Source organism: Spinacia oleracea, chromosome 4, assembly GCF_020520425.1.
Source record: "Spinacia oleracea cultivar Varoflay chromosome 4, BTI_SOV_V1, whole genome shotgun sequence".
In the NCBI taxonomy this organism is placed as follows: domain Eukaryota; kingdom Viridiplantae; phylum Streptophyta; class Magnoliopsida; order Caryophyllales; family Amaranthaceae; genus Spinacia; species Spinacia oleracea.
The window spans coordinates 48,480,521-48,498,541 of record NC_079490.1 but is presented as its reverse complement, the minus strand read 5'-3'; positions in this window follow the sequence as shown (position 1 = coordinate 48,498,541).

The window sequence follows — 18,021 nt, the reverse complement described above, 5'->3', positions numbered from 1 at the left end:
CATCACATTGTATTTGTACTAATTATGCTAATTGAGTATGTGGAAATTAATTTGGATTCCTGGATTTATGGTTTTTCCGCATGAATTATATTGTTTATATTATTCATAACCCTACATTATCTAACCCTTGCATGGATATCAATGTTTTGCCTCATGATTCCACTATTGCTTCTCCCTTGTATTATTGTGAACCCTTGCCCAATCATGTTCAACCAGAATCAGAAAGCAGAGATAGCTTCTTAGAGGAATTAAGAAGATTAAACTCTGAGATTGAGATTCAGTGTACTAGATCTCAAGAGGCTACTAATGAGATTATTAAAGCTAGTAAGGCTGCTCTTGACATATTTTGAAAGGTTCAAGAAATTATTGAAAATAATGATTCGGGTTATGTTGGGGATGAGGGTCAATTGAGTGAAACCATAGGTAACCAAGAGAGTAAGGAACCTATAGCGGAGGTTGAGGATGAGTTGGAAGATGATGTTGTGACTGTTGGGTCAATGGATGAATGATTTGTTGAAATAGAAAAGCCATATGTTATAGAGTAAGTCCATGAGGAAGTTGAAGTTGATAAAACCCTTGTTGTTGTGTCAACCCCTACCCCTCATATTCCAAGTCCAAGAAGGGTGATTCTTAGCCCCGTTTACACCGTCTCCACTCCCCTTCTCTTTCCCCATAAAACATTTGCTTGAGGACCTTCCTGTTAGGTTATGATACATATGAAAACATAAATCATGCGGAAAACCTTAATGCCAGGAAACATATTATTTACACATAATCAGTTAGCATAATTCAGATGCATACACTTTTTAGCGTGCCCTCCCTAGCTGCGCCCGAACCGAACAAGAACAAGTCTTTAGGACTCCAAGTGTTGTCCCTCCGTAGATAGTCCACAGCATGTCCGGATCCGCCTTAAGATTGACCAACTAGAATCGCCCTTAAGGTACTATTAATTTCGGCTAATTGGGCAAGTAATGTGACTAATTTTTCTGCTCAAAAATCACAGCTTTTATTGTATGAATACTTGTTAAAAACTCGTGTATAAATTTATGACCCTAGGCATATATTTATAGAACCATGGAAAAGGATTTCGAGTCCTGTAAGAATACTAATTAATTAATTAGAATCCTTTTAGAACTCTAAATAATTAATTTTATCTTTTAGGATTAGGATTTAATCATAGCACGAATTCCGATAGCTTTAGGATTCGTATAGCACGCACACGAGCACGAGCACCGCACAGCCCGCGCGCATGCCTCGCGCCCCACGCGAGCTGCACGGCGCCTTGGCCCAATGCTCGCAGCCCATCCGCTGAGCGCGCGCGCCATTCCTGCATGGCCTGGCCTTGCGCTGGGCCTGGCTGGCTTTGGCGTGTGTAGATGCGTGTGGCTTGCTGGGCGACGGCCTGGCTTCGTGTTGGGCCTTCGTCTAGCAAGCCTCGTCCGATGCTAATTCGTACGATACGCTTCCGATTAAATTCCCGATTCCGAAATTCATTTCCGATACGAACAATATTTAACATTTTCGATTCCGGAATTAATTTCCGTTTCGAACAAATATTTAATATTTCCGTTTTCGGAATTATTTTCCGATTTCGATAATATTTCCGATTCGGAGAATATTTCCGATTCCGGCAATATTTCCATTTCCGATAATATTTTCCGATACGTACCATGTTTCCGTTTCCGACAACATCTACGACTTGGATAATATTTATATTTCCGATACGATCCATATTTCCGTTTCCGGCAATATCATCGTTTCCGGAGTATTCATTTACTTACCTTTGACGATCTTAGCTCCCACTGAAACCAAGATCCGTCGATTCCGAATATCCATAGATGGAGTATTTAATGCCATTAAATACTTGATCCGTTTACGTACTATTTGTGTGACCCTACGGGTTCAGTCAAGAGTAAGTTGTGGATTAATATCATTAATTCCACTTGAACTGAAGCGGCCTCTAGCTAGGCATTCAGCTCACTTGATCTCACTGAAATAATAACTTGTTTAATTAATACTGAACCGCATTTATTAGACTTATCATTAAATGCATACTTGGACCAAGGGAATTATTTCCTTCACTTCCTCCTCCCCCCGAAAATCAAAATCCCAATGACCCAATAGAGTCTTTTCCTCTTTGTGGATCTTTTGCAGGTACTTGCAATACTTATAAAGAAGAGGAGGATGCTTTGTAGAGAGCTCTATATGGTGAAGAGCTTGTCCACCATGAATGCAAAAATACAGAGAGAGATATTTCATTGATCATTGAGGTTGAAGAATCAATAGTGCGCAAAAACAATAAATAATATAAAAACCTTCTATCCTTGCACAGGAAACAGCCTAACATGTTTCTATACCCTGACTCTCAGATTTGACTCAATCAGCCTAATACGCTAACAAATCAGGATCTTATACAGGAGGAAGTCAATGAAACCTCGAGCAAGCATAGAGGAACAGAACCACCGCTCTCTCCTTATGCAACCCACCAATGACCAATTACCGACAGGACTCCATCAAATTGGATGCCAAAACTTAACAGGTATAGGCATAGTATCATCTAAAAGCACCAAATATGAGTATATGACCCATACAAAGTAAAAAGGCACCCAAATGCACATAGAAAAGGACTAAACAGTGTCAACACAAACGAACATCAATATCAATAATCAAGTCTCCATCATAAGTTGGACAAAAAATTTATAACACATCCTTAAACAAATCGGATCCTCTATAAAGCCTAGTTCAGGGATCAACAACGGCATGAACAACTGGGAAAATACGCAGGGATTTAACAACGATACTCCGTATACGAATAGTATATATAATCAAGAAACGGAAATTGGTTGTCTTGTTTCTCCAATTCAAGTTAAATTTCCACGATTATAACAAATAGTGATTATGATTAAGCTCAAGCGAAATAGTTCTTAACTAAAACAAAATAATTGTTAACTAAATAGAAATTATTATTAACTAAAAGAATATAGGCCAAAATTCTCAATAATTAACACGCTTTCTGCTTTCAATCTCAATAGTTAATCCATTTTCTTTAGTTGAATGTGTCGGGGGCAAACTTCCACCATTTTTACATCAATCAAGCTTTAGTCGTAAGAACAAAAATGGAGACATAATCATCGACAATTCATCATTGATCCAGTTCGATTTCCACTCAAAGTCAAGATTAATCACAATAAAAAGGATCAAAACGCATAAAATCGAACGGAGAGATGAAGTAGATAGATTCATACCTTCGATCTGTTTATCTCACCTTCCTCGCACTCGTCTCAGCCACCGCTACCGGTTCTCTCCGCCTCGGCTAGACAAACGACATCAACGATTCACGAACAAAAATAACATTATCAAACAAAATCAGTCAAACAACACTTTCAGGAGTACGATTTACATCAATTGGATACTACTAATTGCACCAAACCCTAACCCTAACCCTAGAAACTGCGATTCAACTTTGAAATCATAAAGAAAATGGAGGAGATGAAGGATAATGGAGGAGAGAGATGGAAGAATTACATCGTCATCGCTTCATTCTTGACCTCGTTGTTGTCGTCGTCGTCGCAGGCGATTTTAAAGATAGGGACAGACAAAAAATCGGAGGCGGACTGACTCACCGAGAGAGCTGGTAAGGAGGACAGATATGGGTGGCGACATGGATTCCGGCGACCACTCAATATGTACGGCGAGGAGAGGGAATGGGCGATGTATTTTGAAGAGAGAGAGAGTGAGGCAAAGAGATTGTGAGGAGAGAGAAATGAATTAGGGTTAGAAAACCATGTTTTTATAGGACCCGGAAATTGAATCCATACCCGCGTATTGACCCGCGACACACCCATGGGTGGGTGGTCTGACCGGCCAGGCGGTCTTTTTAAAAAGTTTGTATTTATTCAAAGATATGTTTAGTTAAATTATTTTTCAGTATTATAATTTCGTCATTTTGGGTTCTTATAGGGGTGTTGATGGTGGCGTTAGGTAGCATTGGCGATTTGATGACAAGTCGACGGGGTAGTAACTTTGTAGTGTAATTTTCACGGTATTGATTTTTTGGGTAGCTTGGGCGGCTATGGTGGTGGAGTAACATTAGCTAGGCTGTCATGGTGTTGGTTTGAATGAGATTGCAATGTCGATTTTATTTTCAGTTAACATGATTCCATATACCCACCTCCCCCTCGGGTACGAGAACTCGATACCAGAGGGGTTTTTGAGGTAGGTCCCCATATTTTAAATTTTATAAAAATAGTTAACCAAACATTAAATATGGGGTTGGATGATTTCAATCCCATACCTGATTCCAAAACACAAAATCTTGTTTACAAAGGGTGTACAATAATTTATTGTACACCAAATTTATTGTAGGCAAGCCCACTTAACTCACACGTGGGAACTAAGGGTATACTGTGAATCAACTCTTATTTGCTCTTTCTCTCCTCTCACGAGTTCTTCTCTCTCTTCCCTTTCTTCTCTGGCGACGATTTTTCTGGCTGCTCGCCATTCTTCCACCTTCTTCCGCTAATCTCTTCTGCCGCCATCTACGAATCTCTCAGCTCCGATTTCATCTGCGATTTTGCTGCGTTCTCCTCCATTGTTCTTCAAGGTTTGTTTTCTTCAATTTTTTTGTCTTTTGATTTTTTGATATTTAGGTTTTCATATTTTAACTTTGATTTAGGTTTTCTATTACGTTAATACATTTTATTGTTTGTTCTTCATTGTCTATAATTTTCAATGTTTTGTTTTGATTTAGGTTTTCTAATAGGTTTTATCGATTGTTGCGATATGATTTTAGGATTTATTCTACGAATTATGTTGAGATTTTGTTTTCTATGTTTGTGTTGTTGCGATTTTATTTTATATTCCAGCTTATTTATTCAATTGTTAGGATTTACTGTTATTTATTTATTTTTTTGTGAATTTTACCAACAATTTAGCTTCTTAGTTAACTTTTAGGGTTTTATGTTTTTAATTGTGTAATTGGTGCGAATTTTATTTAGAACTCGTCTTCCTAATCTTCTGATCTAGGTGAATTAGAATTGAGTGATTAATGATAAAAACATATTCAAGCTTATGGTTTTCGACTTAATTGTTTTGTTTTTTGGATAAATAGTTAATTTTTTGGTATAATAGTTAGGGCTTTATGCATAATAGTTATGATTTTCTGGTCGATGTTGATGATCTGAATTGATTGTCGCAGGTAAATGATGATGATGATGATGATCTGAATTGATTGTCCCAAATAATGATATCTCTGAAATGGAACATTAGGGATATATTGTAGGATTGTCTCAACTTATACTCTTTGTCACAAAATCAATGTTCAATTCCTGATCAGACATGTAAGTAAAAACATAGTATTAGTTGACTATTTTACTCGTAATCTTTCTAGTAAATAAGCTCCCTGAAGTTCTTCAATGTTAAATTTGGACATTTAATTTAGTACAGAGGCTATAAGATTGACTTAAGAGCTAACAGAGTTCAAAGCCTGTTTCTTTTGACTTTTAGTTTTACATCAATGCAGCCACTGTGTTTCAGTATCGGTAGTCTTCCTTTCTCCAACACTGTCTACTGTTTGTGTGAATGAAAAGAGGAGAACCAAACCTTAACATTATGCTTATTGTCTTACTTTCATAGTGCAGTTCCTCAAAAGGGCGGTGAGGTGAATCTAACCCTTGGGGGCATTGACCTCAACAACTCAGCGAGGTCAGCGTGTTGTTTTTACTTTTATATTGTTTCTTTTACTAGCTTGATTTCCTACAATTTCTCAATACTATTGAACTAATGGATCTTATGAAACAAACATCTTTATATTGATATTCTGTTTTGGGTTTGGTGATCTGATATTTTGTTTTGGTCTGATGATTTGTTCTTGTGCTACTGCTTTTTTCCTGGTGTTGTTGTTCATTGTGGTTGTGTCTTTAGTTCATAGCTGCTTGATAATGACTCACAAACATTGTTGATACTGTATATACAAACACACAAAGCAAGGAATGTCGTAGGCTGAAATTAGAGCAGTTAGTCATGAGTATGCAGATCACAAAGAGCTGAGAGTGCCTGAAGCATACTATTCTCGGTACACCTTGAATCAGATTCATAGTCTGTTCTATTGATTTTTCCAATGCTACTACTAAAGGCTATTAGCTCAAACGGCAGAGCAGTGTGCAATTATGTACATGATGTGGGTTCAAATCCCGCATAGCCTACATGCTTGCAAGTTGCAAACTAAGTTACGAGGAATATTAATATAAAAGTTAAGAATACAAATAAAACTTAAGCGTATCTGTTTTATTCCACACCTTGTAATTTTATGTGTTAAAGTTGTGGTTTTGTAAGTTAAAGTAATAGAAATTTTTCTAAAAGTTAAGACAGTCTTCCGTCGTCTCGAGCCTAACTTTTATTTTCAATAACTTAACTTTAACGACTAAACATATGACTTTTATATTTCTACCTTTCTTCCGCTAATGTGAGTCATCCAATATTTTTATTGCACACGTTGTAATTTTCTGTGTTAAAGTTGTAGTTTTGTAGGTTAAAGTTATGAAAATTGTTCTAAAAGTTAAGACAGTCTTATGCATCTCAAACCTAACTTTTACCTTTAATAACTTAACTTTAACTACTAAAAGTCTGACTTTTATATTTCTTCCTTTCTTCACCTAATGTGAGTCATGCAATCGGTTTTATTTCACACCTTGTAATTTTATGTGTTAAAGTTGTGGGTCTGTAGGTTAAAGTTATAGAAATTGTTCTAAAAGTTAAGACAGTCTTCAGTCGTCTCAACCCTAACTTTTACTTTTATTAACTTAACTTTAACTGCTAAAAGTCTGACTTTTATATTGTTTACCTTTCTTCGGCTAATGTGAGTCATGCATTATTTTTATTTTCACACATTGTAGTTTTATGTGTTAAAGTTGTAATTATGTAGGTTAAAGTTATGGTAATTGTTCTAAAAGTTAAGACAGTCTTATGCCATCTCAAACCTAACTTTTACCTTTAATAACTTAACTTTAACTACTAAAAGTCTGACTTTTATATTTCTACCTTTCTTCCGCTAATGTGAGTCATCCAATATTTTTATGCACACGTTGTAGTTTTCTGTGTTAAAGTTGTAGTTTTGTAGGTTAAACTTATGAAAATTGTTCTAAAAGTTAATACAGTCTTATGCCATCTCAAACCTAACTTTTACCTTCAATAACTTAACTTTAACTACTAAAAGTCTTACTTTTATATTTTTTCCTTTCTTCAGCTAATGTGAGTCATGCAATCTGTTTTATTTCACACCTTGTAATTTTATGTGTTAAAGTTGTGGGTCTGTAGGTTAAAGTTATGGAAATTGTTCTAAAAGTTAAGACAGTCTTCAGTCGTCTCAAACCTAACTTTTACTTTTATTAACCTAACTTTAACTGCTAAAAGTCTGACTTTTATATTTTTACCTTTCTTCAGCTAATATGAGTCATGCATTATTTTTATTTTCACACATTATAGTTTTATGTGTTAAAGTTGTAATTCTGTAGGTTAAAGTTATGGAAATTGTTCTAAAAGTTAAGATAGTTAAAACCTAACTTTTACTTTTATTAATTGAACTTTAACTGCTAAAAGTCTGACTTTTATATTTCTACATTTCTTCGGCTAATGTGAGTCATGCAATCTGTTTTATACTCCGTAAAAGTTAAGAATATCCATGTAAAAGTTAGCTCTAGTGTAGTAAAAGTTAAGAAAAATCTTATAGCAGTTTACTAACTTTTATTACATGAACGCTAACTTTTAATGCAAAAAAGCTAACTTTTACTTTTTTTAGTCAAAAAGGCCTACTTTCGCTTCCGGGGTTTTTACTTATGGGAAAAATTAGGAATATCAATATACTCCGTAAAAGTTAAGAATATCCATGTAAAAGTTAGCTCTGGTGTAGTAAAAGTTAAGAAAAATATCATATCACTTTACCTAACTTTTACTATATGAATTGAAGGCTAACTTTTAATGCAAAAAATCTAACTTTTGTTTTTTTTACTCAAAAATGCCAACTTTAACTTCTGAAGTTTCATAATAAAAACAAAAACCTACATCTCCGCGCAAGTTGCACGGTGCTCGTCCAGTTGAGCTAACAGGCTTACAAAATTAAGCATGTCTCATCTTATAATTGATAGTATACACTAACATGGAGTACAAACCATAATCATAATATAAAAGTTAATATGAATCTGCATATTTTTTGTACAAGATAAACTATATAAAACCCACGCAAACTACAATTTGCCAAGGCATCAACTTTGTTTATACAATACAAGTTAATGCTTGTTTGACATAGAATAGTACCTGAAAAACAACATATAACTTATGTTGAAAACCTCCTCAGACAAACCGAGTAAATAACAATACAAGACACTTGCTAATTGGAAATATGTTGTTGACACTGCTGTAATCTTCTCACTCTGGTCTTCCTTATAGTCAGGAAGTTACATGGAACTAAAAACATAAATTATTACTTATTTAGTGTTGCGTAATTTTTGAAGTCATTCTATCTTGCAATGCAACAATATTGTGATGACGATGACTGAAACTCTGTCTATATGCTGAAGGAAATAATGCCCTTGGTCCAAGTATGCATTCTATGTTAAGTCTAATAAATGCGGTTCAGTATTAATTAACAAGTTAATAATTCAGTGAGATCAAGTGAGCTGAATGCCTAGCTAGAGGCCGCTTTAGTTCAAGTGGAATTAACGATATTAATCCACAGCTTACTCTTGACTGAACCCGTAGGGTCACACAAATAGTACGTAAACGGATCAAGTATTTAATAGCATTAAATACTCCATCTATGAATATTCGGAACCGACGGATCTTGGTTTCAGTGGGAGCTAAGATCGTCACAGGCAAGGAATGAATACTCCGGAAACGATGATATTGCCGGAAACGGAAATATGGATCGTATCGGAAATATAAATATTATCCAAGTCGTAGATGTTGCCGGAAACGGAAACATGGTACGTGTCGGAAAATATTATCTGAAATGGAAATATTGCAAGAATCGGAAATATTGCCGGAAACGGAAATATTGTCAGAATCGGAAATATTACCGGAATCGGAAAATAATTCCGGAAACGGAAATATTAAATATTTGTTCGAAACGGAAATTAATTCCGGAATCGGAAATATTAAATATTGTTCGTATCGGAAATGAATTCCGGAATCGGAAAATTTAATCGGAAGCGCATCGTACGAATAAGCATCGGACGAGGCCTGCCGGACGAGGCCCAGCACGAAGCCAGGCCATCGCCCAGCAAGCCAAGCGCGCCGCACAAACAGCCACGCCAGGCCCAGCGCAAGGCCAGGCCCAGCAGGCTGCGCGCAGCGCGCAGCGCGCACAGCGCGCACAGCACGCGCAGCGCGCAGCGCGCGCGGGCGCTGAGTGGGCTGCTGCTCGCGCGCACGCATGGGGCCCATCGTGGCTGCCGTGCGTGTGTATGCAAGTGTTTGTGTTCATGCACGTTTCCTAAAACATGCAGAGTTCGGTTAATGATTAAATTCCTAATTCTATTTGATAAATTAATTAAATTAGAGTTCTTGTAGGATTCTAGGTTTAATTAATTTGTATCTGAATAGGATTTCGATTCCCTTTCCATACCGCTATAAATATGAGGCTAGGGCTCACAATTTATAACACAAGTTTCAAAGTATTCAAAGTGAGTTTTTGAGAGAAAAATTCAGTCACACATTTGCCTATAAAGTGCCGAAAATAATAGTACCTTAAGGGCGATTCTAGTTGGTCAATCTTAAGGCGGATCCGGACGTGCTGTGGACTATCTACGGAGGGACGACACTTGGAGTCCTAAAGACTTGTTCTTGTTCGGTTCGGGCGCAGCTAGGGAAGGCACGCAACAAAGAGTATGCATCTAATCTATGCTAAATGATTATGTGTAAATAATATGTTTTCCTGGGTTTATGGTTTTTCCGCATGATTTATGAATTGTCATATGTATCATAACCTAACAGTGGTATCAGAGCCCCTTATTATTTTCATAATCTAAATTGCATGAACATGGTTAAATATTACAAATTTGCAAGAATTAAAAGGGGTGATTAATTTTCGTAATTGTTAATTAATTGCAAATTGCGTTTATTTAATTATACGTACGCAGTTTTTCGGCAGTTTCTTCGTTACTCATCCGCATTGAGTGATTTTTGTGTCAATTCCGCATGTAAAAGGCATTCTAAAATTTTGACAAAAATAGTTTTTTTCTGCCGAACCCAGAATTCTCAAATTCGAAGCCTAACTATGACTTTTCGAAGGTTTTAGTTTTTCGAATGCAAAATTTCGTAAATTTAAGATGTTAAATTAAATATTTGCGATTCTTGTTGATAAATCTTGAATTTTTTATTGACCTACTGCATATGTTTAACAAGTTTGAATGCCTAGTCTTGTTAATTATGCAATCTAATTTGTAATTATGATTAATTTGTTGAAAATTAGAATAATTTAGAATTAATTTGATTTTCATAATTAATTGTAATTTAATTAGAAACCTATGATTAAAAACCACCATAAAAATTGTAAATTTACGATAAATTTTAAATTTTTATGACCTAGACTTGAATCCATAACAATCGGAAATCAATTGGATAATAAATTTTCGATTTTTTCGCCCTAAAATTATGAAATTAATATTATTTATTAATTTGTCATTAATTTTAAATATAAATTTTAAATTTTTATGCGATTCGTTCATATAACTTGCACGCACGAAGCAATGGACGCTTCGTGTTACCCTTAAGGGGTGTTGTATAATGCGGGCATGCGACGACGAGCAAGGGAGCTCGTCGCCCGTGCGGCACGAATGCAATGAGCAAGGGCGTAGTGCACGAGCACAAGGCAGCAGCCCTGCCTTGTGTCGTGTGCCACGACCAATGGACGAATGGGCATGGGCGTAGGGCGAGCCAAGGCAGTCGCGTGTGGGCAGCAAGCGAGCTGCGCCACAACGCGCGCTGCCTCGCACAAGAGCGCGCAGCCTCGCGCGCAGCGAGCGCAAGCTCGCGTGCCACGAGCGCTGCGCCTAGCATTGCTCGCGCGCACAGCGAGCGATGTCGCCCGCCCAGCGAGCGATGTCGCGCGCCCAGCGAGCGATGGCTCGCGCGCCCAGCGAGCGATGTCGCGCGCCCAGCGAGCGATGTCGCGCGCCCAGCGAGCGATGTCGCGCGCGCACTGCGAGCGATAGCCCGCGTGCGATGAGCGCTGGCGCGCGCAGCGAGCACCAATGCGTGCGGAGGCTTGCGATAGGGATGCAGCAGCTATGCGACGAGCGCATGGGCTGCGCGCACATGGCCAGCAATGGCTGTGTGCGTGCGGCCCATGGGCGTGCTACGCGTAGGGTGTTTGCGTTACGATTAGATCGTTTTGAATGTTTAATTTGAAAATTTCAGTTCACGTAATTTTAATTAATTTTAAAATTAATAATTTAAATTATTTTCTTGGATTTTAATTTTGAATATTATAATTATAATAAATGTTATTTATTCTAATTATTTTACTAAAATTAAAATCATGAATTAATTTAAATGCGACTGAAATTAAATTAAACTTTTTGGATTCAATTATAAATTTATATGAGCTTTAAATTTTAATTAAATTTGTATGTTTCCGGTTAGACTAGAAATACATTTTTATGTTTAAAATTGGTAAAGCATATGAATTTATTGGTTTAAGTGGGAGCGCTTTTTAGTCATAAACTCTTGATTAGGTCTACAAATCCTTAAGGTTAAAACAACTTGATTAGAATTAATAAGGACTGAATAATTGGTAGATTATTGGTGCCCTTGATTAATTGCTGCAAATGTTTACGTGATGCATAATGTGTTTTACTAACCAGCTATGTGGGCCATTCATGATAATGAATGGGTGAATGGTATATATTGTATATGTACTGTTTTGCAGGTTATGAAGTGACTAGTATGGCCAAATAGGATAGAAAATATGGTCTGCGTACCATTAATTTGAATGTAATTGGTCTAAAGTACCAAAGTTATTTTTCAATTCAAATATGGTCTGCGAACCATCAAATAGTTGTAATTAGTTATAGCTTATCCTATTTGAAGAAAATGGTGCCTCCCACGGAGATTTTCAAGACGGACTTTGAAGTCAAAGCTTCAAGATGAAGTCGGGCCATACTAGATCACAAATATCTTATGCATGTTTTAAGTTATTTATTGTTTTAAATATGTCTTAAAATGCATGAGATCAAAAGCTTGATTATGTTGCATGATTAAGGATTTTAGTTCACTTAAAATCTAACCAACATAGTAAGAGCCTTAAGTTCCAAACTTAAAAATTGAGTTAAAAGGTGCCATGCCAAAATATACACTTGCTTGGATATCCTTTACATCAATCTAGTAATAGTTTTCGCTCAGCGAGGTGTTACTTATTGGTCCTAAAGGGGCAAGGTACACAAATAATTGTGAGTACATGTTAGTTTTGGTGAAACTCAACGATATAAGTAAGGAGTCCTTTTATGTCGTGGCAAATTCGATAGGTTTACCTAATAAGTTCTTAAATGTACCTATCAACCAAGAATAGTTTCTAGACTATTAGCAAAAGGCTTTTGCTTACCTAAGATGTTCTAGGATTAAGTCGACAAACTGTGCTTAGTTCTTCAATGATTTTAGGATCTTGGAATCATTTTATTCACACCTGCCGGAACACATAATTTGAATAAAATGCTTAATAAACATTGAATTATGCATGTATGCTAGAATTTAAGTTTATTAAGAGAAACTGTGATTGGTTATTTATTTGTTTATTCTTTTCAATTGTAGTTTTTAATATGGCAAACAACAATTCATTCAACATTCGATCAATTCTCGAAAAGGAGAAGTTGAACGGGAAAAACTTCCTTGACTGGCAAAGGAACTTGCAAATAGTTCTTATGCAGGAAGAAAAGGAGTATGTCCTAGATGAGGCGATGCCCGAAGCTGCAGGCGACGGGGTCACTCAGGCAGCCCTCAATCGTTGGATTGATGCCGACAAGGATGTGAAATGTCTAATGCTCGCCACCATGAGTGCGGATCTGCAGAAAACGTTCATCAACTCAGATGCTTTCACAATCATCAGTGAGTTGAAGAACATGTTCCAAGATCTGGCTCGAGTCGAAAGATTCGAGACTCATAGGCAAATTCTTGAGACCAAGCTTAAGAAAGGCGAGCCCGTAAGTCCACATGTTCTCAAAATGATTGGACTCATTGAGAATATGAGTCGGCTGGATCAGCAATTTTCTCAAGAAATGGCTATAGACACCATCCTCCATTCTCTTCATAGCGGGTATGATCAGTTCAAACTGAACTACAGTATGAATAGTCTGGACAAAACGCTCACTGAGCTTCACGGTATGCTGAAGACCGCTGAAAAGACGCTCAAAAGTGATAAGCAGGATGTGCTTATGGTGCGTGGGGGCAAGTTCAAGAAATCTGGAAAGAAGAGGAATGCTAAGAAAGGTGGCAACAAAGCCAGCCCAACTAAGCAAACTGGCGCCAAATCTGCAAAGAGAAAGGTCAGTCAACCCACTTCTGAATCCGAATGCTTCTACTGCAAGAAGAAGGGGCATTGGAAGAGAGATTGCTTGAAGCTAAAGGAAGATCAGAAGAACGGAACAGTCGTTCCATCTTCAGGTATTTTCGTTATAGACTGTATATTTGCTAATTCAACTTCTTGGGTATTAGATACAGGTTGTGGCTCACACTTATGTTCCAATCCACAGGGACTAAGAAGAAGTAGAAAGTTAAGCAAGGGTGAAGTCGACCTACGAGTGGGAAATGGAGCACGGATTGCTGCATTAGCTGTAGGAACTTACTATTTGTCGTTGCCCTCCGGGCTAGTTTTGGAACTGGAAGAATGTTTCCATGTTCCAAGTCTTACTAAAAACATCATTTCAGTTTCTTGCTTAGATGCTAAGGGATTTTCCTTTATAATAAAAGACAATAGTTGTTCGTTTTATTTTAAAGAGATGTTTTATGGATCTGCTAGATTAGTCAATGGACTTTATTTATTAGATCACGACAAACAAGTATATAACATAAATACCAAAAAGGCCAAAAAGGATGATTCAGATCTCACCTATCTGTGGCATTGTCGATTAGGCCATATAAACTTGAAACGCTTAGAAAGACTTCAAAGAGAAGGAATTCTAGAACCATTTGACTTAGAGGATTATGGTAAATGCGAATCATGTTTACTTGGCAAAATGACAAAGCAACCTTTCTCTAAAGTTGGAGAAAGAGCAAATGAACTATTGGGTTTAATCCATACAGATGTATGTGGACCAATGAGTACAAATGCTAGAGGTGGTTTCAGCTACTTTATCACTTTCACTGATGACTTCAGTAGGTATGGTTATGTCTACCTAATGAAGCATAAGTCTGAATCCTTTGACAAATTCAAGGAATTTCAGAGTGAAGTAGAGAATCAATTAGGCAAGAAGATTAAGGCACTGCGGTCTAATAGAGGCGGTGAATATCTGAGCTATGAATTTGATGACCATCTGAAAGAATGTGGAATTCTATCAGAATTGACTCCTCCTGGAACACCACAATGGAACGGTGTGTCAGAACGGAGGAACAGAACCTTGCTAGACATGGTCAGGTCAATGATGGGTCAGGCCGAACTTCCATTAGAATTTTGGGGACATGCACTAAATACAGCTGCACTCACTATAAATAGAGCTCCGTCTAAAGCTGTCGAAAAGACTCCATACGAATTATGGTTTGGAAAGCCTCCAAATGTGTCTTTTCTTAAGATTTGAGGATGTGAAGTATACGTCAAACGATTAATTTCAGACAAACTTCATCCAAAATCTGACAAATGTATCCTTGTGGGCTATCCAAAGGAAACAAAGGGGTATTACTTCTACAATACATCTGAGAACAAAGTGTTTGTTGCTCGAGATGGTGTCTTTTTGGAGAAGGATCACATTTCCAAAATGACAAGTGGGAGAAAAGTAGACCTCGAAGAAATTCGAGTCGAACAACAAACTCTAGAGAATGCTCAAGATGACATTCAGGATGAAACTCAGAGATCTTTAGAAGAATCTGGTGAGAATCATGGTCAATCTAGAAATGTTACCCCGCGTAGATCGCAAAGATATAGATCTCAACCGGAAAGGTACTTAGGTATTTTGACGAACGAGAGCTATGACGTTCTATTACTTGAAAGTGATGAACCTGCAACTTACAAGCAAGCTATGACGAGCCCTAGCTCCAAGCAATGGCAAGAAGCCATGCAATCTGAATTAGACTCCATGTCTGAAAACCAAGTATGGGATTTGGTCGATTTGCCAGATGGCTACCAAGCCATTGGAAGCAAATGGGTTTTCAAACTGAAAAAGGACAAGGATGGGAAACTTGAAGTTTTCAAAGCTAGATTGGTTGCAAAAGGTTACAGGCAAGTCCACGGTGTGGATTACGATGAAACCTTTTCACCAGTTGCAATGCTAAAGTCTATTCGAATAATGTTAGCAATCGCTGCATATTACGATTACGAAATATGGCAGATGGATGTCAAAACTGCTTTCTTAAACGGCGTTTTAACAGAAAATGTGTTTATGACACAGCCTGAAGGTTTTGAGGATCCAAAGAATGCTAAAAAGGTATGCAAGCTAAAGAAGTCAATCTACGGATTGAAGCAGGCATCCAGGAGCTGGAATATACGTTTTGATGAAGCAGTCAGTGACTTTGGTTTCATCAAGAACGCGGACGAATCTTGTGTATACAAGAAGGTCAGTGGGAGCAAAATTGCTTTCCTAGTATTATATGTCGACGACATATTGCTTATCGGAAATGACATTCCTATGTTGAACTCTGTCAAGATTTGGCTTGGGAAATGTTTTTCGATGAAGGATCTAGGAGAAGCACAGTACATATTGGGCATCAAGATTTACAGAGATAGATCTAAAAAGATGATTGGACTTAGTCAAAGCACTTATATCAATAAGGTGCTTGATAGGTTCAAGATGGCGGACTCCAAGCGAGGCTACCTACCCATGTCTCATGGAATGACTCTAAGCAAGACTCAGTGCCCAAAAACACTTGATGAGCGTAGACGAATGAATGGGATTCCATATGCATCATTGATTGGTTCAATAATGTATGCTATGATATGTACACGCCCGGATGTTGCGTACGCACTCAGTGCTACGAGCAGATACCAGTCAGACCCAGGAGAGGCGCATTGGACTGCTGCCAAGAATATTCTGAAGTACCTGAAAAGGCGCAAAGATGACTTCCTGGTCTATGGTGGAGATGATGAATTAATTGTTAAAGGCTATACGGACGCAAGTTTCCAAACCGACAAAGATGATTTCAGATCACAGTCTGGGTTTGTCTTCTGCCTCAACGGAGGAGCAGTAAGCTGGAAAAGTGCTAAGCAAAGCACCATTGCGGATTCTACAACTGAAGCGGAGTACATTGCTGCACATGAAGCAGCAAAGGAAGCTATATGGCTAAGGAAGTTCATAGGAGAACTTGGTGTAGTCCCCTCCATTAAAGGACCAATAGCCCTGTATTGTGATAATAACGGAGCTATTGCACAGGCAAAAGAGCCTAGACACCACCAGAGAGTCAAGCATGTACTTCGTAGATTTCACCTTCTACGAGAGTTCGTTGAAAGAAAAGAAGTCGAGATAAGCAAAATTGGAACTGATGACAACATATCAGATCCATTAACTAAACCTCTGCCGCAGGCGAAGCACAACTCGCACACTGCAGCTATGGGAATCAAGCATATTGGAGAATGGCTTTGATGTCTCTGTTTAATGTTTTAAAGTTTTAGAGTTTAAATCTTTGTAAAACATTATTGGTTAATCATTCACAATAAATGAAAAGAATTCATTTTTCCATTTAATTTGTGGTTTATTAAATGATGAGTCCCTTCAATTTGACGATATATTCAAGATAGACTGTCAGGACCAGTCCTGTGACTAAGAAATGTCTATCAAGTGAACTTGAATGTCAAAGGTTGAAAATGGTCCCTAATCGGAGTTTTCTATAAAATTGGACGCATAGAAAACGTTAGACGATTAGAATGCAAGATGACTAGTAGTTCTGTTTCTTGAACTATGTGGACATGGCAATGTCATAATCATTTGCATAGATACTTACTTTGGGAAGACTAGTATCGGACGAGACCTATGAAACTTTACTGTAAGAGATGAAAGTCTGTCATAAGTAAATTTCATTAAATTATTAGACACTAAATCCTCAATACCTGAGTGATTTGAAGATTACTTGTTTGAGAACTGGTTGCTTTGACGTTGACCAACCGTCGCACCGTAAAAGGAGGCTATAAAGGCAACGCTCAGGTAATCACCTATCAAACGAAGTCTAATCTCAAGATCGCAAGATTGGGATTGTCCTCCCATAAATCGGGATGAGATGCTTAAAAGTTGTACAAGGCCACTCGGAGAGCTAGAAACTGTGAAATGCATGGCCGTGCTCGGATGAATCATAGGCTATGATTATCTGTTTATTTGATCAGTTGAACTCTGAAACCGAGGAACACCTCTGGACATAATAAGGATGACAACTCTTACCTTATGTTCAAGAGCAAGCATCGAGCGACAAAGGAATTAGGAAATGCACACTTGTCCCTAAGGACAAGTGGGAGACTGAAGGAAATAATGCCCTTGGTCCAAGTATGCATTCTATGTTAAGTCTAATAAATGCGGTTCAGTATTAATTAACAAGTTAATAATTCAGTGAGATCAAGTGAGCTGAATGCCTAGCTAGAGGCCGCTTTAGTTCAAGTGGAATTAATGATATTAATCCACAGCTTACTCTTGACTGAACCCGTAGGGTCACACAAATAGTACGTAAACGGATCAAGTATTTAATAGCATTAAATACTCCATCTATGAATATTCGGAACTGACGGATCTTGGTTTCAGTGGGAGCTAAGATCGTCACAGGCAAGGAATGAATACTCCGGAAACGATGATATTGCCGGAAACGGAAATATGGATCGTATCGGAAATATAAATATTATCCAAG